The 23,309-nt window shown below is 45.5% G+C and overlaps 2 long non-coding RNA genes across 3 annotated transcripts in view; one reads left to right on the top strand and one right to left on the bottom strand.

Moving 5' to 3' along the window:
- Positions 1-23,309, bottom strand: part of LOC139789130 (uncharacterized) — a 331,076-nt gene that overhangs the window by 136,943 nt on the left and 170,824 nt on the right. The window lies entirely within an intron of this gene.
- Positions 8,948-12,297, top strand: LOC139789257 (uncharacterized). Of its 2 annotated transcripts, XR_011723095.1 has the most exons (4): positions 8,948-9,016; positions 10,284-10,344; positions 10,797-10,867; positions 12,158-12,297. It is a non-coding gene; the product is annotated as an uncharacterized lncRNA (long non-coding RNA). The 2 variants fall into 2 exon arrangements; XR_011723094.1 differs by lacking the exon at positions 8,948-9,016 and having other exon boundaries at positions 10,085-10,344.

The following is a 23,309-nucleotide window of genomic DNA, read 5'->3' as shown; positions in this document are numbered from 1 at the left end:
GTCAGGTCGGCATATAGGGCCCTCAGTTCCCCTCAGAAGAGAGTCACCAACTACGACTACCCTTCTTCTTTTCTTTGTAGGTGAAGTTTTAATCCGTCTGCTAGACAGGGGGTGAACGGGAGGCCTTATGGACAGATCGTCCTCTTGTCTGTCCTCTTCTTGATTCTCTGAGTCCAGGGCCTCATATCTGTTCTCTATGGGCACCTGGGGGAGTGGTGGGGGTTGGGAGAGAATTCTTTTGCCTTTTCGGTGGGGGACCTGTTTCCATTCTCCCCTATCCACCTGGTCTTCATCAGCTGCCTGATAGGAGGAGGGGCAGGGCTTCACCGTCTCCTGTTGGATTTCAATTGTAGTTGAAAGGGTGTGACTCCACCAGTCAATTTCTTTTTCACTTTCCCTAATACTTCTTAGTCGCTCCACCTCCTCCTTAAGCTCCGCCACCATGCTCAGCAGGTCATTGACCTGCTCGCATCTCACACAGACCTTATTTTCGCTGTCCGCCGGTGCCAGGATGAGGCTCAAACAGTCTGCACAGCCAGAGGCCTGAACAGCTACATCCATCCTAAGGGGTTCGGTTTGTGTGGACACACGCTTCTTCTTAACAGCAACAGTTTTTGCTTTTTTCATAACCATTGCTACCTGTGCCCCTCCTGCTTGCCCTGCCTGCGCGAACTGCCTCGCTAACTGCCGCTTCACCTTCCTGTTTGCCTGCTCCTGTTCGCCGCGCTCCGGGTAGCTGGCGCTCCTGGCAGACACTTTAAATCCCTCGTGGCCCGGCTGGGTGCCGCCCCCTTCTCAGCTGATTGGTCTCCGTAGAAACCCTTCAACAGAAAGGTTACACAGCACGCTACCGGTAGCCGTTTGAATTCTCCGGTCGATTCAGCCGCTTTTTTTTGTGTCCGGTGTGTATCAAAAACAACCCAGTAGTAAGGAGGCAGGTTCAAATGGGTTAGGACCTAACCAGTGTGCCTTTTGTAAAGGACTGGGACACTGGAAAAATGAGTGCCCATTTAATCAGGGAGCCCCGAAGTGGGTGGGGGGCTTCCCGGGCAGTGGAGTGAATCTCGGCAACAGGGTAGGAAGCGGATTGAATCAGTTCACGGGAAATCCACAAGGTGTCGCTCAAGCCTTTATGATGGGGAATTGCCAGAATCAGAGCTGACTAGATAGGGACCTAAAGGTTATTTTAGAAGTCGAGGGGGAGCCAATGGAATTTAGGATAGATACAGGGGCTAGTTACTCGGCAATGAACAAATTAAAGGGCTCTCTTAGTGACTCCACGGTGTTGGTTGTTGGGGTATCTGGGGAGATTGAAGAAAGGGCATTCCTGCGGCCACTCGATATAAAATTTGGGCGAAAAGAATTTGATCATCAATTTCTGTATACGCCGAACAACCCAGTAATAAGGAGGCAGGTTCAAATGGGTAAGTTGCAGGTAGGTCCCCAACCAGGAGATTATTGGCAGATAGATTTCTCCGAGTTACCAAAAGCCCAAGCATACAAATACCTGCTGGTGTATGTGTGCACATTTTCAGGATGGCCAGAAGCTTTCCCTTGCAGGACCAATCAGGCAAAAGAAGTGGTAAAAACACTTCTGAAAGAAATCATCCCTAGATTTGGGGTGCCGTTAGGGCTATCATCCGACAGGGGTCCTCATTTTACTGCAGGGATCGTGCAGGAGATTTCTGTAACGTTGGGAATAGTTTGGAATCTGCACACGCCCTGGAGACCCCAATCAAGTGGTAAGGTAGAGCGGATGAATCAAACACTGAAAAACCAAATTAAGAAAATTTGTCAAGAAGCAAAAATCCAGTGGCCACTGGCATTGCCTTTAGCTCTGTTAAGGGTTAGGATCAAACCAAGGGAAAGGATAGGGGTGAGTCCGTACGAAATTTTGTATGGCAAACCCTACCATGCTGCTACCTACCAGGGGGACCCTCATTTGGTGGGAGATCAGGTGATATTAAATTATGTGTTGTCTCTGAATAAGACTCTTACAGCACTCAGAGGAGCGTTGCAGTGGAATCGACCCCTATCCCTGGAAAATCCAGTCCACGACATCCTTCCAGGAGACCAAGTTTACATACGGAACTGGTCAGTGGAACCACTGAAGGAGACATGGGACGGTCCTCACCAGGTGATCATGACCACCGACACAGCTGTCAAGGTCGACGGGATCGACAACTGGATTCATTACACCAGGGTCAAGAAGGTCCCTATGCAATGGTCGGTAGAACCTTTGTCTCCAACAAGGATGGTGTTCAGAAGCAAATCTTAGGAATACTGATTTTCCTAAGCTTGATTGTGTTAACAGAAACCTTTGTAAAAGTTAATGTACCAGAATCTTATCTGTTGAGACCTGAGGGATCTGATGTTAATCTGACCTGTTTGTTTACTGATGACCAGGGAGCTGGATCCGACGAAATTATCGTGAGGTGGAAATGGGTTACGGAGAACGAACTGATTACGGAGGGGGTAAAGACAGCTTGGGATGAGCCGCGCCAGGAAGGAGCAACTATCCTGCAGATACCCAATGTGACCCGGAAAAACGAAGGGAAGTACACTTGTTTAGTGTAGGTACGGGACAGTCTTGATTATGGGGATGTGCAGTTTCTTACAATAAGTACATCTTATATGGAAAGAGAGAGGAGAGTGACGCGACAGGTTACTGATATTAGAGGATTGACCAAGGGCAGAAGCAAGAAAATTTGGTAGTAGGACTAATCAGAGATTTCGGTCTCATGCAAAATGTAACAGAAATCACAGCTTGTTTACCATTACCCCGGGCAGCAGGTGAACCCATACCATGGGGAATAATACCTGTGACCGAAATGCCGGAGTCATTGAGGAATGCTTCCTGGACATGCCAGTTTATCCCTAAGACAGTAGAGGCATGGAAGGATTTATGTATGACTATCCGAGTAATGACCGAAGCCGATTGTAAGTTGAAGCCTAATTATTATGGCTGGATTCAGAATACGAGGAGATGCCTAATCAACTTCCCGGTGGAGGAAGCATGTAACAAAGTTCCAGTAAGGACTCTTACCACACGAAATGAGATGAGCTGTCAAAATATTACTCAGAGTCAGGATATGTGGAAAGATTGGAAAACCTTATGGGGACCCAGTGTCTTAGAATATTACACTTATCTCGGGAAAGTACAATGGTGCATTCAATGGTCAGGGAATAGAAACCAGTCATATTATAAGTCCCCTATTACATCTACCTCCTCCAGACAGTTTCAAGCCCAAACGGAGGAATGGAATTGTACAGAAGTATTTACATGTGACACTCCGGAAAATCAAATAGGACTAGTACCAGTAAAGATGGCATTGAAATGGGGATGTGAATGTAGGGGATATAATCATACCATAAGTATGAGACAAGGGATGGAACCTATAGATTGCAGGCACACAACGGTTCACAGTCCTGGGAATTTGGTATGGGTCTTGGGACATGGCCAATGGACATCTCACCTACCCTTAGATGGGTTAACCACGCAAATTACCTTGGGTGTACCGACCCTGTGTCCATTTTGGAAGCAATCAAAGTTAACATCAAAAGAGATACGAAAGAAACAGAGAAGAGATATTAGTAAAGAACTGGATGCTTTAGGATTGGATAAAGAAGATGGGTGGCATGAACCCTCTTCAGGGGTCAAATTTGGGTGGGTGCTGGAATCCTTGTTTACACCAATTTCCACCTATCGGAATCGGAAAATGTTGTTCAGATTATTGGGACAGACAGAAAGGTTGGCAGCAGTAACGAAGAAAGGATTTAGGGACTTGAATTTACAGCTACAGGCCACAACTAGAATGACCATACAAAATAGAATGGCATTGGACATGATATTACTAAAAGAGCATGGTGTCTGCGGGTATCTGCACGATAAGGATAAGCATTGTTGTGTACACATCCCAAATGTCACTCAAGAGGTAGAAAAGGATATTAATCAATTGGAACAAATTGAGAGCAGGGTCCACGATGTTCAAAGAGAAGCAGAGCACAATTGGGTTGGAGCAATATTCAGCTCCCTGGGGATCCAGGTCTCTGGTTGGATATCATCAATTGTACAATATGGAATCATGATAATTATAATCATTATGGTTGCTTTAGTAGTATACAAGTGTCTTTTAGGAATGATTGCAAAGGAAGGCTGACACACTCGGAGGGTCATGAAGGCCATAACCCGGAGAGAGGTGATCCTCCCACCAGATAACTCACCCCACCCGCCTGACAAGAAACCGGCAGCTTGAGAGGTTGAGCATCCTTGCGAAAGAAGATCGAAGGATGCTCAAAGGGGGGGACATGTTGCAGGTGGCGGGGGAGGTGAAAATTTAGAAGTAGTTATGCTAAGGTTTGGACTGGTCAAGCAGGACAGAAAAGCAGGAAACTGACAAGGAAAGTGTTAATGTGCTGAGAAGAGGGGAACAGTTTATCAACAAGGAATGCGCTGGGAAGAGGGGAACAGCTTATCAAAGGGGATTAGTCGAGCATGAACATGAAAAAAGTAAACTGACATTGAAGATAAGGGTTATTACGCATGTAAGGGGGGGTTGATGGTGGGATACAGTCAAAACAATATCTTAAATTGAAAAAGTATGAGATTTGCGGTTCGTAGATGTCTCTATTGTTATCTGCATGTAACTGTTTCGCAACTGAAATTCCGCACGAAGGCTTCATTGTAAAAAGGGTATAAAAGCTGAACCGAAAATGGGGATCGTTGGAATCCTGACTTGGGACGCTAGTCCTCAGGCTTCCCGGGCCCCGAATAAAGCACCGCATAAACTGGTACTCTGTTGGTTTGTGTCTTGACTTCGGGCAACACTTTAAGGACCGTTGTCACCCTGTAGTGGCAATGAATGAAGTCTGAGGCTTAAAGCAATGCAAGGTTTAAGGATTAAAGGAGCCTTTTACCTTCCTTCGCCCCCCCCCCCCCCCCCCCCAAGAAGTGGTTCTGCCCCTGAAACCACCCCCTTCCCTGGAGGTGGTTCAGCCCTGCTCATGCCATTGCCCCGTGACACCCCAGAGTGGCGCTGCCGTTGGTGTCGGTTCTGCCTTTGGTATCGGCTCTGCCGTTGGTGGTGACACTCTCACAACGGCACCTCCTGTGCTGAGCTCCGTTGGGCTGTACCTCTCTGGCTGCTCCTGCTCCTCGACGTTGGTTTGCTCCTTGCTCCTGCCTCATCCCTGCCTTTCTCCTACCTCCCCTGTGCCTGCCTTTGCCCTTCCCTTGACCTGAACCTCTCCTATCTGCCCCCGGCTCGGGCAGCTGCCTCCTGCTGCTCCCACGGGGCTGTGCCGTGCTGCAGCTCACAGATGTTATAAATGACCGAGATTCAATATTCTGTTAATGGTTTAATTAATTAATAAAATCGAAATTTCAATGAGCAAAACAGCGCTGGGTGCACGGAGAGTCTCTGCTCCACTCACACGCACACCTCTAAAACTCTGGAATTACCTTATATTGATTACAATTCTATGAATATTCAAAAGGAGGTGGGTTTACATACATATTCATAGGATTACATCATGACATTATAATATTCATGATAGGCGGAGTCTGGGCAAAGTCTTCTTTTGGGGAGATATCCGGGGGTCGTCAGGGGGTCTTTGGATGAAGTAAGAGGTCTTCCTCAGGCTTGAACTTTTTACCTTTCTTGATTTCACTGACTTCATTATATTGTTACAAGGCGATATCAGACCCTAGCCATAACTTTCCCCTTATCTGCTGGTTGTGACATCTTTATGTTCTTTTTGTGCAGATGTTCACATTCCTTTGGTGCCTAGTTAGCCTTGGCAGTGTCTTGTTTTAAGAACAGGACCTACACTTTTAATTATCTTCGAGACAGAAGTTAGCCTCCTTAGGGCCTTGTTTTGTTCACACTGTTTCAGTGGAAAATTACATGCCTTAACTGCTTTGTCTAGCCCCATATTCACTTCTTTCTCAGTTTAATTCTTTTCCTGAAGTTTACTGGTTAGGTATACAAATTCATTAACATATATTACAATCATATATTACACAGAGCTCCTGAGATGGGGCTCTTAAGAAGCAGAAGCTTCCCCGCTCTGGCAGCGCTCCTGGGCAGCCCTGCGCTGCTGCTGGCAGCAGCGCCCCTGAGCCTCAGTAGAAAGGTCTGGGCAGGCTGCACCGCACAGCTTCCAGCAGCCACCTGGCCTGGCTGAGGTACTGGCGGATTGAGGTTTGGGGCATCGACCGCCGCGACAGGGAGAATCGGTGAGGGGCTTTGGGCCACTGCTGGGACACCTCGGGTGGCGTGCAGGAGCATCCCCCCTGCAGGGCTTGTGTGGGATCCCCCTGAAGCTGATTGCTTGCAAAGCAAGATGTGCCCTGTCAGCTGGGAGGGGGAACTTGAGAGCTTTCCACTGCTGGGAGGTGCTGGGTGGGTGCGAGTACTCCTGGAGGTGTGTGCCGCTGGGCTGCCACTTGGCCCTGCTCTCCCTGCAGGGTTCTTTTTCAGCTGCCAAGGCATCCTCAGTTCTCTCCTGCCCTGTGGGTGATGTGTCTGGGATTGCAGCAGCAGCAGCAGCAGCAGCAGCCAGGGGGAGGAGCGGGGTCTGGGCAGGGTCCCCTGGGCTGGGTGGTGACACAGCTTTGGTTCTTTCATTGTCTGTCAGTGTTTAATTCTTAGGACACCTCTCCATCTGGCGGGTGCAAATGGCCATACAGAGTTCGTCACATTTCTAGTAAGGCACCGCTGCCAGTTGGATGCTGCTGATAATCTCAGGAGAACACCCCTGATGAAGGTGAGTGAGAGAAGTTCTGCTCTTGGAAGAGGGGCTTATTGACTGTGCATTAAAGGAGAGGTGTCTGGCAGGACTCTGTACGCAGAGCTGTGCGGAAACACACCTGTTGTATTTGGAGTTGAACAGGCACCTGTCAGATAATCTTTGAAGGTGCTCTTCTTTCACAGTGGTCAGAAGCTGGGCAAGCTGTGATGGAGTGAAATGTGAATTTTGGAAGTCTTTCCTTTTTTTTTGTGTACTCAGGCAGTGCAGTTCCAGCAACAAGACTGTGCGGGTTTTCTGCTGAAATGTGGTGCAGACCCAAATCTGAGAGACATCGCCGGCAACACCACCCTCCATCTGGCGGTCCTGTCTTGTCATCTGAAAGTCGTGGGGCTGTTACTCAGTCATACTGCCAATCTTGATGCCAAGAATAAGGTAAATGTTTATATTTCTTAAGGAAGTTGTTTCAGAAAGTGGCAGCAATATGTCTGTTGAAGACTATTTTTGACTTTGATGACTAACTTGGTATATTTGTCTGTCCTTTCAGGAGGGCTTTACCCCACTAAGTCTTGCTGTCTCTGAAGGTCAGGTAGAGACAGTTGAGTTTCTCCTGAAAATGGGAGCTGATGTGCATGCTGGAGACCAGCATTAAAGGTAAGGGGTTTATACACATGGGTCCCTTTAGTATTCTTTCTGTTGGACTGCTGAGAGGCACAGCAGCCTCATGTGTACTGAAGTGTTGTATATGTGGCAGCTTTGTGTGACCACGCAGTTGTTTTGACTCCCCCTCCCATTTTATTGTTGCTTTTAATGGAATCTGCTTTTGCTTTTGTTCATTGTAAAGTAATGGGAGAGCAAGCTGAGAGCAAGCAGGAATGAAAATATTGACTGTCTGTGTAAAATGATGACTTCATAGCACATCTGGAACTTTCAGAACCCCCCTCATGATGGCTGCTTCTGGTGGGAAGATTAAGTTGATCAAAGTTATCCTGCATTATGGTGCTGACATTTCCCATGAAGATATTAATGGGCTGACAGCTGATGATTATGCTTATATTTATGGGTATCCCAGGTAAACTTTTTGATTCAATTAAGTGGTCAGTTATAAGTGTGGCTTTTGAATATTTTTGGTGTTCCTTCTCTGATGTGGTTAGGTGTACTTTTTTAAAAGCTAGGCTGAAACAGTGTACCAAGCAGGAGTTAATAACTTGGAATGTGCATCTATAGGATGAAGGTGACTGCAGGGAACACTGAAATGTGTAACAGCCTTGCAGAAAGTTCTGTGTGTATTGCCCTTAAGAAGTACTTAGGAGTACCTGAATTCATGTGAATGTATGTAGGATGAATAAAAAATGGGTGTTAACTCATCTGCTAAATGCTGCATGCCAGTAAGTGGTTATTTTTACCAACTCTGTTTCCTCTCTCTCTCTAGTCTTAGTGAGCAACTGGCAGAAAGTGCAGCTCAGAAGAAGGCAGAAGCAGCTCGTGCAGGTGACATTAAATTGCCCTGTGATCAAACACCTAGCTCTTTCTGTGAGGTTTTAAAATCCAGTCTGTGTTTATGAGGCCACATAACCCTAAAAGAATCTTAGGAAATTAATATTTTTATACGATTAAATTTTGTCTTGTGCTTTACCTCTCAGACACTACAGTGGAGGTTTTACTCTCTCTGGGTTCTTAAGGGTGTTTTATCAGAACTGTGTGGCAAATGGACAGCAGATAGTGTCCAGGGGACATTTATTGGCATTATTACTTCAGTCTCTGGCTGGCACCATGAAGCACATGTCCTGCATCATGAGAGTCCCTTTGCTGTGCTGCAGTAACAGGCTGAGGGTGAGGTTAAGCTTTTGATCTGGGTTATGCTGTTTGATTTTCTTTACCTTTTCAGAATACTCTGTAGCTGGGTAGAGCAGCACATAGTATAGTCTCTAGCATAATATTACACATCATACTACATGAACTAGTAAAACATTTTCCTCTGCTGTGTACTCATGTGTGCAATGAGTACCTTGTTCATATGTACTGTTTAATTTTTAGCATGACAAATCTAATTTCACCATGTCATTTAATGTTTGAACAGCAGTAGAAAACTTTTCCAAAGGAGGCTTAAAAAGGTGAGACTTTACAAATACCTACCACTTACTTGAGGGGTGATTTGAGAGGCCCAGATCTCATCATTTTGCTTTGCTTTTTAAGCAGATCTGAGAAAAAGGGGATTGGTGATGGTTGGAATGCTTCTGCAGAACAATTTGATTTTCCTCCCAAGGTATGGTGCATTTACAGGGAAATTTTCCTTTGAAAAGGAGTTATTTGAAGGCAAGTAACTGGGATTGAAAGCAACTGCAGTACCAGCCAGCACTGTTTTCTCCTTAGAACCTTATAGCTGTCTTCAAGTACCTCAAGGGAAGTTGGAGCAAGGAGGGAAACAGTCTCTTCTCCTTAGTGAACTGTGATGGGACCAGAGGAAATGGGTGGAAGCTGCACCAGGGGAGGTTTAGGATGGATGTTAGGAAACATTTTTTCACTCAGAGGGCTGTCAGGCATTGGAATGGCCCAGGACAGTGGTAGAGTCACCATCCCTGGAGACATTTAAAAGGCGTTTGGACCTGGTCCTTAAGGACATGGTTTAGTAGTTAGATGATGGTGTTAGTCAAAGTTTGCACTGGATGATCTTGGAGGTCTCTTCCAACCTGTAACATTCTGTGATAGAAGCAGCCTCTGGCCTGCCAGCCTTTCTTCTGCTGTCAGTTTTTCCTAACAGACCATAGGTCTGGCAGAGTGTGCAGTAGAGTTGTGGTTTGGCACAAAGGAGCAATAGGTAACGAAATAAAACCCACATTGTTTCATTTCTTGGTGTTCATTTGGATCAGATTTGCAGACCCTAAGTTTCTCAGTTACTTTTATAATCTGTTCTTCTCCTGAGATTATTATTGTTTTCTGTAAATTTGGTGATTAAATCCAAACAGATAGAGGAATAGGGCATTTCTTTGTGATGACCTACTGAAATCCTCCATCCACTGCTACTCCTTTCCTCTCCATCAGGTTCCCCCACCAGCACTCAATGGATGAGTTACTCAAACAGGTTCTTTTTTATGAGAAGGCATTCCATGCTTGTGTGTCATCTCACACTGCACGTTTTCCCTCTTTTTTTGAATGCTCAGGCAGTGTTCTCTTTGTCAGCTACAAGCTCTGGTGCCTGCTGTTCTTACTGATGTGCTGAAGAATGAGCAACTTCTTCAGTGATGTTGGGAGCATCTGTTGTATTGCAGTGGGGTTCTGCAGGGATGAGGAGCAGGAGTGTGGCAGTTGGAGATGCCAGTATGTTTAATTTTAACATGATTTAATTTTCTTGCCTTGATGTAAATGGAAGTGATGCATTTTTCTGGCATGATACTGAAATTTAGGGGTACTTTGATTAGTGTACTTGCAGGGACTAATTTAGGCATCAAGCCTAAGGATGTAAGCAGTTCCTCGAGTTTGTTGTTGTTTCTATTGAAAAAAAAAGTTTCGCTGAAATACATCTTTCTTTACAGAAGCAGCAGGAGCCAAAGTTGACACAGTGCATGAAGGCTTTCCAGCAGTGCAGGAAAAACAGTAAGCTATCTGGGAAAGATTGCATGATACACTGATCTGTAAAAGTAGGCTTGCTAAGTAGAGTTTTATATTTTTTCTTCTATAGTAAGCAAGAAAATTAAATTTTGAAGACACGGCACTTTGTAATTTCAGAAACAAATAAGCCATATCCTTAACATTAAGCTATCGATCCCCTGCTAAGCCTTTGTCCCTGGCCAAGCCCTTCCTCTGTTCGGCCCCTCCCTTCCCTACCTTCTTTTCCAAACATTCCCAAGTGACAAGTGAAATTTGCCAATTGCAATTAAATAAATAACTCCTTTTGTTCACATAGATATTTTTATTCCCTGTGCTTTTAGATGATAGCCATGGTTCTAGAGTCGAAAGTTACTAAAGAAAAGCCTCAGACATAAAACAGCGGAGTAGCAGAGTGAAGTAAAAACACTTGAGTGTCTCCTTTCCTGCCTGGTGTGTAGGTTCCCTGCCACCCGTGGAAGAAGTGGAGAAAGCTGACAATTTTCTCTGGACTTCTCCCTGGGATTCTGAGGTACTTTGTGTGAAGGTGTCCTGGTTTGGGCCAGGAAAAAGGTGATTTTTCTGTCTTGTACTTGCTTTTTGCTAAGTCTCTTGTAGGTAGTTGCACTTGCTGAAAGTAACAGCAAGTTTCTCAAACAGAGTATTCCATACCATATACGTCATCCTCAGTATAATTTGAGGGATCACGAGGGCCAAGCCACACCCTTACCAGCTGACTGGCCTCCCCTGAGATCACCAACAGAAGTGCTGGGCACCACCCCCTTATCAGCTGATTGGTCTTACCTGTAATGCTATAAAAGGCCGCCAGCAGAAGCTTCTGTTAGCTTGCCCTTCCTGCCTTTCCTGCTTCTCTTCATCCACCCGGCATCCTGGAAGGATCCTGTCTGTTTGCCTGCCTGTGTTCCTGCCTCCAGTTCCCGATTGCTGCCAACTCCAGGAGTCTAGCCTGGACTTTCCCAGGGCTGCCCTGCAGCCTCGGTTGATGTGAGAGTTATTGGGGGAAAGAGGGAAGGAATGTGGTATATACATATATATATATATATATATATATATATATATTTAGCAATTTTCCCCATTTATCATTACTGTTTCATTAAACTTGTGTAGTTTAGTCTCCAACCCATAAGTCTCTCTCCCTTATTCTCTCTCCTTTCTTATGGTGGAGGAGAGAGAGATCAATAGAGAGCGTCTGCCATCGGTTTAATTGCCGGGCCAGTGTTAAACAGTGACAGAAGGACAGGGAGGTTGCCATGGTGGTGCTGGGGAGAGTAGGAGGGAGATCCAGGAGCACCTGAGAGCTTGCTTCTGACCTGGGCCTGACCATTGCTGGTTTCCTGCTTGTGCCCTGTGTCTGTCAGGGGCCCTTGGATGTTATTCTGCTGCAGGCAGCTGCTCAGGTAGGGGTGGGATGAAGTCTGCTCAGGAGAAGGACTTGGGCCTCATGGCAGCTGGATCTTGAGATTGCTTTCTAAGCTGTTTTAGATTGGAGCAGAAAGCCAGTGATTTTCTTGGAGCAAAGCAGGGGGAAAGAAAAAAGGAATGATGGTTTTGGGACTGGTGGAACTGAAATGAAGCTGGGCTGAAGTGGGGAAGTGCTTCTCAGGGGCTGTGCAGAAGCAGGGGGGAGACTCAGGACCTCAGGCATTCTGCTAAACGTTTCCCCGGAAACACAGAAGGCCTTGTAAAAGAAAGCAAAGTTTCCCTTTTATCTTGCACAAAAAATGTTATTCAAGCTGTCAGTGATTGGCAAAGCAGATGCTTGTTTCTGCTCTTCCCAGCTTTTTTGTTTCATCTCTTTCAGGGAAAATCACCTGAACAATATAGAAAACAAGAGAAGAAAGAACTTGCTGTAGAGCTAAAAACTGCCATTGCTGGATCAATAAAAAAGTACTTATTTAATGGTAGCCCTCATGAGCCCAACACAACTTGCAGAGAAAACACTGATGAAAGAAATGATCTAGATCCAGATACTTCCTCTATGAATGTGTGCTGGAAAGCATTGCCAGCTGGGTCAGAGGGGAGCACTTTTGTTCCTCAGCTCAAGGCTCAGAACAGGAGGAGGAGGCCCCCTTTGCATTGCTGGAAGCATCTTGCTCGTTACTGCATGGTATACTGTTGGGAAACTGTCTGGAAGAAAACAGACGTGAGCAATCCTGACTACCAACAGTCTTCCCCTTTGTAAGAGAAAGCTCGTGCAAAAAACCTTGAAATTTGGTGACTTTTGATGCTTTCCCTGCTTTGTGAAATGTGTGTGTTTGGCCATGTCAGGAAGTGTTGAAAAGGTTTTTTTTCTGAGGGCATTCATGAGGGGAATAGGGCAGGCATCCTGTTGGTGTTGGGCATATGGGGCAGGGATGGGCAGAGGGGTCTGGAGTCCTTTGTAACACCTCAGGGGAGTGTTGGGAAACTGGAAGGAAACAGACATGTGAGCAATCCTGACTATTTAGTTTTAGCTAGAGTAAACTAAAGGCCTTGAGGCCCAGTTGCAAGGTTACTGGAAGATGAGCTATGGGTGAAAGATAAGGGAGCTGGCAGCAGAAAAGAAGAATAACAAGATAATGATGTAGCCAGCAGAAATTCTGTGAGAACAGGATTTGTGGCCAAGATATAGCCACCTGCAAGATAACGTTATATAAACAAGGATTCTATATAAAGCGAGTGTGAATTGTTAATAGACGACTTCACTTTAACCATATTGGTGACTACGTGTCATCCTTAAGCCTCCGTGGATTTTCTACAGGGGAGAGTGGAGCACATTATTTCCACTTTTGGGACATGGTTTAGTGGGCATGGTGGTGTTGGTTTCCCAGTTGGACTTGATGATCCTAGAGGTCTTTTCCAGCCTTAATGATTCTGTGGTTCTATGCTATCACTCTGTCCATGCAGGAAGCATTGGCCCAGTTCCAGAGTGAAAGCTATTTATTCCATCATCTGCTGCAAGACATGCAGGAGCAGCAGCTCATCCAAGGAAGTGCAGTGACTGTTGCACAGGGATGGTTTAATGACATTTTCCACAAACACAGTGCTGCTGCTGAGAAGCAAGTTTACATGCTGGAAGAGATGAACAAAGAATTAAAGGCCGATTGCACTGATTTAAGAGAACAAGTCTTTAACTATGAGACTGAAAAGTAAAAAAAGAGGTAAAGTATACACTGTTTGCAGTGTTGAAGGCAACTTCTTTGGTGTTAATTTCTGTTTGTTTTTTTGGCCCCCTTCTGAGGGACCTGCCTGTTTCTCAAAAGGTCAATTACAGCCACTGACCTAAGCTTTGTGTTCTATATTTTGTGATGTTTAGCAATGTTTATTTATTTGTTCTTTGTGGCTGTGTTAAGGCTGATTAACCGGTCTGAATACTGGTTAGAATGTCAGTTAAACTGTCGTTCTGCAAATTCTACCAGTCCCAGGCAGAGCAAAGGTTTAAAGTTACTGTTATGATCCCAGCTGTTATTTTGTATTTTGATTGTGAGGAAAAATCAGTCACTAATAGACGCTGCACAAATTTACAAAAATAACAGGCTTTATGATTTAAGCAAATTACAAAGATTTATTTCAGGGAAAGGAGACAATAACGCAATAACGCCACCTTTAAAAGAAAAAACCAAGTTTACGAAGAGGGGAGATTTTACATAAATTAGTCACATTGGGGAGAGAGTTGTTAAGAAAAGTAAAGAAAAACAAGAGAGCAATTAAGCTTTATCACCATCCGTTGACCCTGGCCTCTGGCTGGAGGGGGGGTGGGGCGTAGGACCTGCTTGGCTGATGTTCTCCGCTTTTCCTTTCCTCCACTGTTGCTGTCCCGTAGCTGAAGCCGAAGTGGCAAGAGAAGGGGGGGGGGGGAAGAGAGCCCGTGTCTTCTCCTTTTCTCTTTGAGTTTTATACAGCAAAAAGGGGTTCTGTCTTTTCATAAATCACTGGCACACACACTTGCCAAAGATGAAACACAGATTTTGCCATCCTAAGAACTTCTCTTCTAATTATTGTAATCTTTCAGTCCTTGTTACGTTGCTAAATTTATTATCTTTGTCTTGACCGTGTACCAGGAGGTGACGACCCTGATTAGCGGTCTTAGCTTTAGGTGCCTGTCAGGCGTGATACAAAACAGAAGCCAGTTAAGTTTGGGGTAAAAAACTGTTAATTGAGAATGTGTTTGGTATAGTTTTTAAAGAGCAGAAAAAATACTGAATCGAGAGACATATTTCGTATTTTCAAAGTGTTCATATCAGTTGCCATACCCATTTTGTTAATCTTTACTTTCTGGAAAACAGGAACTAGTCCTGTTGAGTAATTAGACACTGGTGTGCTGTTTGTCTGCTTTAGTGATGTGAATAGTGCTTTAAAATTACATTTCTTTCTTCCTCTCAACCCCAGAGTGTTTGAGTGAGGTGAATACCTGCATGTGTCAGATAACCACCTTATTCTTCATTTTTTGGTTTCTTTAAGAGGGAAGAGGGGGAAGAACTCCAGTAGTGCTGTCAGTTGTTTTACCCTGTGAATCACTTTGTATTCCTAGTGCCAAAATAACAGGTTCCTTTGGGAGATGGTAGTTGGGTGGGTGGTTGGATGAATGGAGGGACTGTCCAGATTTATGAAAGCTAATGTGTCAGCAGGGAGGCAGTTGTTACTCTGAAATGAACTTGGTAAGAAAACAGACAGAGATGTGTTTCAACATAAACTTCAAGTGTTTGTCAGAAGAGCTTTCAGATACATGTATTCATTTAATTCTGTTTGTAGAATGGAGAAACGGACCCAAGAAGCATCTGATAAAAAATTCTGCCTTTAGTCACCAGAGTAATATCTGCAGTCAAACTGTGGCTCTTACATTGCAACAGATTGCTTTTAGTTTTGTTAAAAAAATACATGATTCAGGGTATGCTGGTGTACTGTTCAAAAAGAATATTTTAATCTTTTTTCTGTATTAGAAAACAGAAATCCTCCTGAGCAGCTGCTGATAATTTGGAGGTGCTCAGCTGTTGACTGCTGGTGGTAGGCAAAATTTTCCTACCTTTTGAGTTGAGTCCCAAGACAGGTCTAACTGTATAATCAAGCAAGTTAAACTAAAGACAGAATTCATGTTCTTATAACCTTTTTCATGCTCATCTAACCATTTCATCAGGGCAGTGTCAGAGAGCTGCAGCAGGAGTTTGCTGAAGCTATTAAAAAGCTGTCTGTGGCAAAAGCCTCACTTGAAGTTGGTACAAGGCGCTGCAGGAACCTAGAGGAAGCCAACCTGGGCTTGGAAAAGGAACTGGGAAAGGCTAAATCCAAGGTACATGAAGTTGTCCCAATATTCCAGAACAAACTCCATTCACAGATTGCTTTGAAGTTCTAGTGCTGAGCAGTCCCAAGTGTTGGTAACTCTCTGCTCCTTGCAGGTGGTTTGACTGCTAAGATATAGGCTCTCCAAAACCCCTCTGGTCAAATGCTGTTCTGGGTTTGTTCACTCCTAATCCCCTCTACTGTTCCTGCCAGAGATAATTCTTTGTATGTGTCTAAATGTTTCAGAATTGATGGAAGAAAAAAAAAAAGGAAACATCAACAGAAAGCATCGTGGAAGGTGAAAGAACACACTTCCCATCAGTGTAGGTCTGGCTGTCAGTCCATTTCGCCATTCAACTCACCTGGGGCATCCTGGCACCAGTCTGGCTCTGAACAGAAGTCTGAGTTCAGTAGAAAGCTTCCCAAGTTCACCCATAGGAGCAGAATAATTGATGAACAGGATTTCCTCCTATTAATGCAGCCAAGGTAAACATTTTGAAATCCTGTCCTCAGCTACTGCTGAAGAGCATCCGTAAGCAATATTGTGCTTTTTAGCCTAAAGTTACAACTCATTTGCAGTTCTAAACCTCATGGTGTAATTTACCAAAACAACTCCTCCTCATCAAAACAATACACAGCTACGTGAGTAGGGGTGATGAGTTTTGGTTTTTAAGGTTGTACTGTCTTCCAAGAGTGCTCAGAGACCAAAGAAAACACTGAACTATGGATCATGAACTGTGTAACTGCTTTCTTTTACAAAAGAAACTGTGAGAAAGATGATCATGCCATAGGATGTTCCCAGCTAAGCTTTATGTTAAATTTTCTTATCTAGTATGTATGACTATGAAGGGGCCTGCAACAAATCTCACTTTATACTTCAGTGTGGGAGATCCACTGTGTGTAAGGAGGCATTTGGGTTTGTATAGGGGTTCTCCTGGAGGTACTGTGAATTTCCCTCCACTCTGCTGGTTTATGGCCTCACTTCTTTGGACCTTGGTGTTACTGCCTTTTTATTGTGTGGATTTGAAGAATGTTTTAGAAGTTTAATATTGCACAATGTTAATGGTATGTCGTCAGAGACGGAGAGGGAAAACTCATGCAACCAATATGGTTGATAAACAAGCTTCCACTTTATTGCACAGTAACTTTTACTTATATAGTGTTTCTGTGACCACACCCCCGCCACCACACACCAACATAACGTATTATTGGACACCTTCTGCTTACAAAATGCTTTGTAGAGCTTTAAGCAGCTGCCTAAAAAAAATAGCAAAACAAGCACAAAGAAAACTGACCCATTTCCTCCACACAGATACACTTGGCTTAAGCTGAAGTCATCTTTCACTGGAGTTAATCCTCAATCACAAGCATAAAAGGAGCCCTACAAAGAGTTTCATAGACTTCAGCCATCACTTCTCCTACCGTGTCCATTGATTGCCTTCAGCACTGACCCATAACACACATCCTCTTCTGTCAGTTCTTGGTCTTTGCTGTTTCTTACTCATTGCTTGTGTTTGTAGCTCCTCTGTTGCAGTCTTTTTTGAATAGGCAAGAAGAGAATAATCAGTGGCAAAAGTTATCCTTTCTTTAGGGAAAGATCACTGAGTAGTGTTCAGGCAATCATCAGAGAAGTTGAATGTTTGTCATACATGGCATCAAACATGTTCTGTGATGTGAGGCCAGATATCCCAGGAGGAATTGCACCTATTTTTTAATGATTACTCCAGAGTCACAGCTTTGCAGTGACTAGTGCTGTTTCAAAGCAGGAAGCCCCTGAGACAATTTCCTTCTACTGCTATTTGCTTTGGTTCACAGAGAGTGTTCAGCTCTGGCTTCGTAGCCGTAATGTTCTGACGGTGACCTCTTTGCCCCTCTCTACTGTAAAAGTAACACCAGGAGTGTTGTCTCTTTTCTCCCCATACACTGAAACTACATCTTTGGGAGCTTATTCCATATCTTGTGATGGATCAGAAGACATGAAAATATATTTCTTGCAGTCTGAATAAATGTTCTTAGGCCGTTGGATGGATGACAGCCCTGTTGCCCTTCCCTGGTGGTTTTTTGACACGTAGTCCTCTCTCCCCCTTGCCTTTTGCCTTGCCTTCCCTTATGTCCTGGTTTGGGCCAGGATAAAGGTGATTTTCTGTCTTGTACTTTTGCTTTTAGCTAAGTCTCTTGTAAGTAGTTGCACTTGCTGAAATTAAGAGCAAGTTTCTCAGACAGTATGTGTTTCTAGGACTGATAACACTTGATGTTTATAGTTACTGCTAGAGACTGGTATGCAGAGCCAAGGACACTGCTCAGCTCTGAAGAAAACATAAAGAGGTCCCACCTGCAGCCCTCCTTTGGGGAGGAACGGACAAGATAGATGCCAGAATTGACCAAACAGAGTATTCCATCCCATATACGTCATCCTCAGTATAAATTTGAGGGATCACGAGGGCCAAGCCAGATTTCCTGATTTCCAGCTTCCGGCTGCCTGCCCTTCCTGCCTTTCCTGCTTCCCTTTCCTTCACCCGGCATCCTGGAAGGATCCCGTCCGTTTGCCTGCCTGTGGTCCTGATCCGTGCCAGCCCTTATCTGTGTGTTCCTGCCTCCAGTTCCCAACTGCTGCCGACTCCAGGAGTCCAGCCTGGACTTTCCCAGAGCTGCCCTGCAGCCTCAGTTGTAACGTGAGAGCTATTGGGGGGAGAGGGGGAAGGAATGTGGTATCCCTTTTCTTGTATATTTGTATATATTTATTAATTTTTCCTATTTATCATTACTGTTTCATTAAAGTTGTGTAGTTTAGTTTCCAACCCATAAGTCTCTCTCCCTTATTCTCTCTCCTTTCTTATCAGGGAGGAGAGAGAGATTAATAGAGAGCGTCTGTTACTCGGTTTAATTGCCAGGCCAGTGTTAAACCGTGACACCTTAGCCTTCCCTTTGCCTTCCTCTTCTCACTCCCCTCTCTTCCCCCTCTCCCTCTCCCCTTCCATCCCCTCCCCTTTTCATCCCACCAGTCTTTTTAGCCCCCTCTCCTTTCCTTCCCTCCCCCTCCCCATTCCTCTCCCCTCTCCATACTTCCCCTCCCCCTACTCATTTCCTTTTTACTTCCTACTCTCCTCTCCTCCCCTCTCCTCCCCTCTCCTCTGCTCCCTCCCCTTCTTTTTTTGTACTTTATGTAAATAAAGTGAGCTGGGTTTTGGCTTTGAATTTTTCATCAGTGTCTGACCCTTATTTCTTGCTGCTGCCACGTCTCCTCCTCTTTACACTTTTTCATTTTCTGCACACCTGGTTTATGGAATGTAATAGAAAAAAAAATATATTTCTGAAGCAAAAAAACATAGCCTGCATGTCAGCCTCAATGTTTTCAAATATGTAAGGAGTGAGTGTCAGGGAGATGGAGTTAGGCTTTTCTCAGTGGTGACCAGTGATAGGAGAAGGGATAATGGGTGTAAATTGGAGCATAGGAGGTTCAAGTTGAATATCCGAAAAAATTTTTTTACTGTAAGGGTGACAGAGCCCTGGAACAGGCTGCCCAGGGGGGTTGTGGAGTCTCCTTCACTGGAGACATTCAAAACCCGCCTGGACACGTTCCTATGTGATGTACTCTAGGTGGCCCTGCTCTGGCAGGGGGGGTTGGACTAGATGATCTTTCGAGGTCCCTTCCAACCCCTAGGATTCTATGATTCTATGATTCTAAGATTCTATGATGTCAAGAGTTCATAAAGGGCTTCGGAAGTATAAAGACGGCTCCAAAAATCACTTGGGCATGAGCAATGTGCTCATGTACTTTGCTGCATGTCTTGCATGGCTCAGTTTTGAGTGCTAAAGCTCAGCTCCAGTTCCATGTTCCAGTTGAGAAAATTGCTTTGTAAATGCACGTTATTCATATTAAGTGGATACAATGTAACCTTTCAAATATGCTCTCTGCTACCTTTTAACTTTTACATGTCTGTAATATATCTAGAGGACATTGTTGTGAAAACTTCCCAATGCTGGTGCAAGAGATTAAAAAAAACAAAAACAAAAAAAGAAAGAAAAAAACCTACAAACCCCCCAATAACAAATGAAATATATATATATATGTTTGTTTCTCCCAAAAATAAACTCCTCAGGCCTCAAAAGCCACGGGGTGAGGTGACATGATGTGGTGAGGTAAATATGATGTGGCAAATGTGCGGTAAAGCAGAGAGTTTACACACACCCCCCCCCACCCCAACACACGTAAATATCCTGGCTTTTCAGCCAGGAAAGAGGTGCAGTGGGAGAACTGTTCCCAGGCAGGGTGCGGTTCCCTGTTGCTCCTTAGTGGAAACCTTGGAGATGGATATCCTCCAAAGAGCACAGACTCCAAAAAGAGCCACACAACACAAAATAAGCACACAAAATGGGATATATATATACACGCATATAAAAAATGTTAACTCAAGAGACACAGGGTGAAATGTTGTAAACACTTGGAAAATATGAAACTGTCTCTCGACTCAACATTTTTTCTACTCTTTTCAAAAATATATCAAAGCTATTCTCAATTAACAGATTTTTACCCCAAACTTAGCTAGCTTCTGTTTTGTATCATGCCTGGCAGGTGCCGAAAAAACGCTAATCGGAAAGCCTCCTGGTACACTGTCAAGACAAAGGTAATAAATTTAGTAAGGTAACAAGGACTGAAAGATTCCAATCAATTAAAGAGAAGTTCTCAGGGTGGCAAATCTCTGCCGGCATGTTCCAGTGATTTATGAAAAGACAGAACCCTTTTTCCTGTATAAAAACTCAAAGAGAAAAGGAGAAGATGCTAGCCAAGCAGGAATGGGGGGTCCTACACCACCACCACCCCCAGGCAGAGACCAGGGCTGTCAAACAGTGATAAAATTTCGTTGCTCTCCTGTATTTTCTCTCCTTTTCCTAACAACTCTCTCCCCAGAGTGATTAATTTTTGTAAAATCTCTCCTCTTCTAAACTTGTTTTTTCTTTTAAAGGTGGTATTGTCCCCTTTCCATGAAATAAATACTTCTAATTTGCTTAAATCATAAAGCCTGTTTTTTTGTAAATTCGTGTGATGTCTATGAGGAGTGGCAGATTTTTCCTCGCAATCAAAATATAAAATAATAGCTTGGATCATAACATAAATGCCCACCAAGACCTTTCCCATGGGGCTGCTCCCAGCCAGGCAGCCCCAGCCTGTGCCATGGCCCGGGTGAGTCCCCTGCAGGGGCAGACACTGGCACTTGTCCTTCTGAGATTTCTCTCCAGATGAGCTCTGCTGCTCCTTGATGCCTTTCATGGAGCCTTCAGAGAGGCCTGAGAGACCTCCTGGGGAAAGACTCCGTCCCAGAAGGCATTGAGTCCCACAGCACCATTGGTGTCTCCTCTTTCTGAGATCACTGTCCTCCATCAGCGGGAGCCCTGCACTTCCCTTCTTCAGCCTTGGTCTCCAACACAGCCATGGAAGATGTTGCTTTTGCTCTCGACTGCTCTTGCAGGCAGCAGCTCCAGGTGAGCTTTGCCCGTGCCAAAGTCATTCCTGCAGAGCAGAGGGAAGGAAGATCAAGCCCCTGTCTGCAGCTGTCTTGGATGTCACCCCCCAGCAGTTTCTCTGTAGCCCCTGTCCTGTGACAGCCCAGCCCTGCTGCCCCACACATGGTCCCAGGGCCCCAGTGTGCAGGCACAGCCCAGGACTGAGTGCACTCCTGCTGGAAACAGGTCTATCTGATGGGATGGCCTCAGCAGTCCCTGGTGCTGTGTCACCCCGTGGCTGTCCAGTTGGGCAGCATCTCCAGCTGCTGGAGAAACCATGTCAGCTGTGGGGCTTCAGTGACAGCTCTGCCCCAGGCTCTGCTGGGCTCTGGGCCAGGAGAGAAGCTGGGCAGGGCCTCGAGTTCCCCCCATGAAGGCACTGAGCCCAGCAGGAGGATGGAGATTCTCTGGCAGAAAGACTCAGCCTAAACCTGGGGGGAGCGGCCAGGGATGGGAATGGCCAATGGCTGCGGGGTGACCAAGGCCCTGGGACACCTTCCTGCTCTCTCTGTGCCACCAAGGGCACAGAGCAGCCTCCTCTCCCCTGCACCTCCATTTATGGGCTCCCTTCAGCAGCCCTGGCTCTACACCACAGCCCCTGCTGGGCGTGTCCCCCTCTATGGCCATGCAGGGCCAATTACACACCCATGGCTTTCTCTGCCAGGGTTTCTTTTGGCAGCCCAGAACAGCTCCCTCCAGGCTCTCCCACCTCCTCTTCCCTCTCTCCCAGCACAGCCCAGTTGCTGCTGGCCCCACACCAGTGCCCACCCCAGGCTGCTCTGGGCAGTCCCATCACAGCCCCGGCCTCTCTGAAGGGCACAGCAGATCCTGGGGGGAGGAGAGAGCTAAGACCCCCACATGGGTGAACATGCATGGCTAAAGGAGCAAGAGGCACCCTGTGTCCCCTGCTCTCCTCTCCAGAATTCTGCATCCCCTTGGGGCCATCCCCTCTCCCCATGCCATCAAAACAGACAAAGAGTCTCAGGGCCAAGCCAGATGGGTGAAAATGTTGCCAGAAAGGATACATAATGTAATTTATTTGAAGAGAACAATATCACAAGATGTAAAAACAGAAAGATGTAAAGAAGACAGAACTTTCATGATATAATCAAAGGCCCTATGGCTTCTATGGCTTCTGAAAAGCATCAATAGTCTGTGTCCTCAGGGAACCCTTGATCTCCTGGTTCCTCATGCTATAGATGAGGGGGTTCACTGCTGGAGGAACCACCGAGTACAGAAATGACACCAACAGGTCCAGGGATGGGGAAGAGGTGGAGGGGGACTTCAGGTAGGCAAATAGAGCTGTGCTGACAACGAGGAAGACTACGGCCAGGTGAGGGAGGCATGTGGAAAAGGCTTTGTGCTGTCCCTGCTCAGAGGGGATCCTCAGCGTAGCCCTGAAGGTCTCCCTGAAGTCCCATTTCACTGAGGAAGGAGTGTGAGCAGGAGAGCTTGAGGATCTCGGGGATTTCACAGAAGAACTGGTCCAGGGCATTGACCTGGCAGAGGGGCAGTGAAAATGTATTGGCTCTGTGGAGCAGAGCAGTGAGAAACCCAGAGCCCCAGGCAGCTGCTGCCATGTGGACACAAGCTCTTCTGCCCAGGAGGGTCCCGTAGTGTAGGGGTTTGCAGATGGCCACGTAGCGGTAGTACAACATGATGGTCGGGAGACAGTACTCAGTTCTCAGAAGACAAAGAGATGTACAGCACATCCCTTGTAGGAGATGTCCATGTTTTCCCAGAGGGAATTGGCCATGGCTTTGGGCAGAGTGGTGGAGATGGATCCCAGGTCAAGGAGGGAGAGGTTGAGGAGGAAGAAGTACATGGGGGGTGTGGAAGTGGTGGTCTGTTACGGTCCGAGGTAACATTAAAATTTATTTTTGTTTTGGATACGCGAAACAAAGTCCAACCATAGAAAATGGTCGAGTGCAAGCAGATTTTATTTGACAATTGACACAGGCAAAAATGTAGAAAAGAGGTAGAGAGGAAAAGAAAATCTAATAAAGAGAGAGAAAAAGTGGTAAGAAATGGTAAGAAAGAAAGAGTGGAGAGAGGAGAAATAAAGGGTAAGAAGGTGGGAAAAATGAGAGAGGGAGTCACCACCAGGGGTCCAGCTGTCCAGCGAGGTTCTTCAGGATGGCGTGCTGATCCTGGACAAGGTCCAGTGCAGTAACGGTAGTGGGTCAAAAGACGAC

Source organism: Heliangelus exortis, chromosome W (assembly GCF_036169615.1).
Source record: "Heliangelus exortis chromosome W, bHelExo1.hap1, whole genome shotgun sequence".
NCBI classification, from domain to species: domain Eukaryota; kingdom Metazoa; phylum Chordata; class Aves; order Apodiformes; family Trochilidae; genus Heliangelus; species Heliangelus exortis.
The sequence above is the reverse complement of the archived record's forward strand: the minus strand, read 5'-3'. Positions and strand labels throughout refer to the sequence as shown.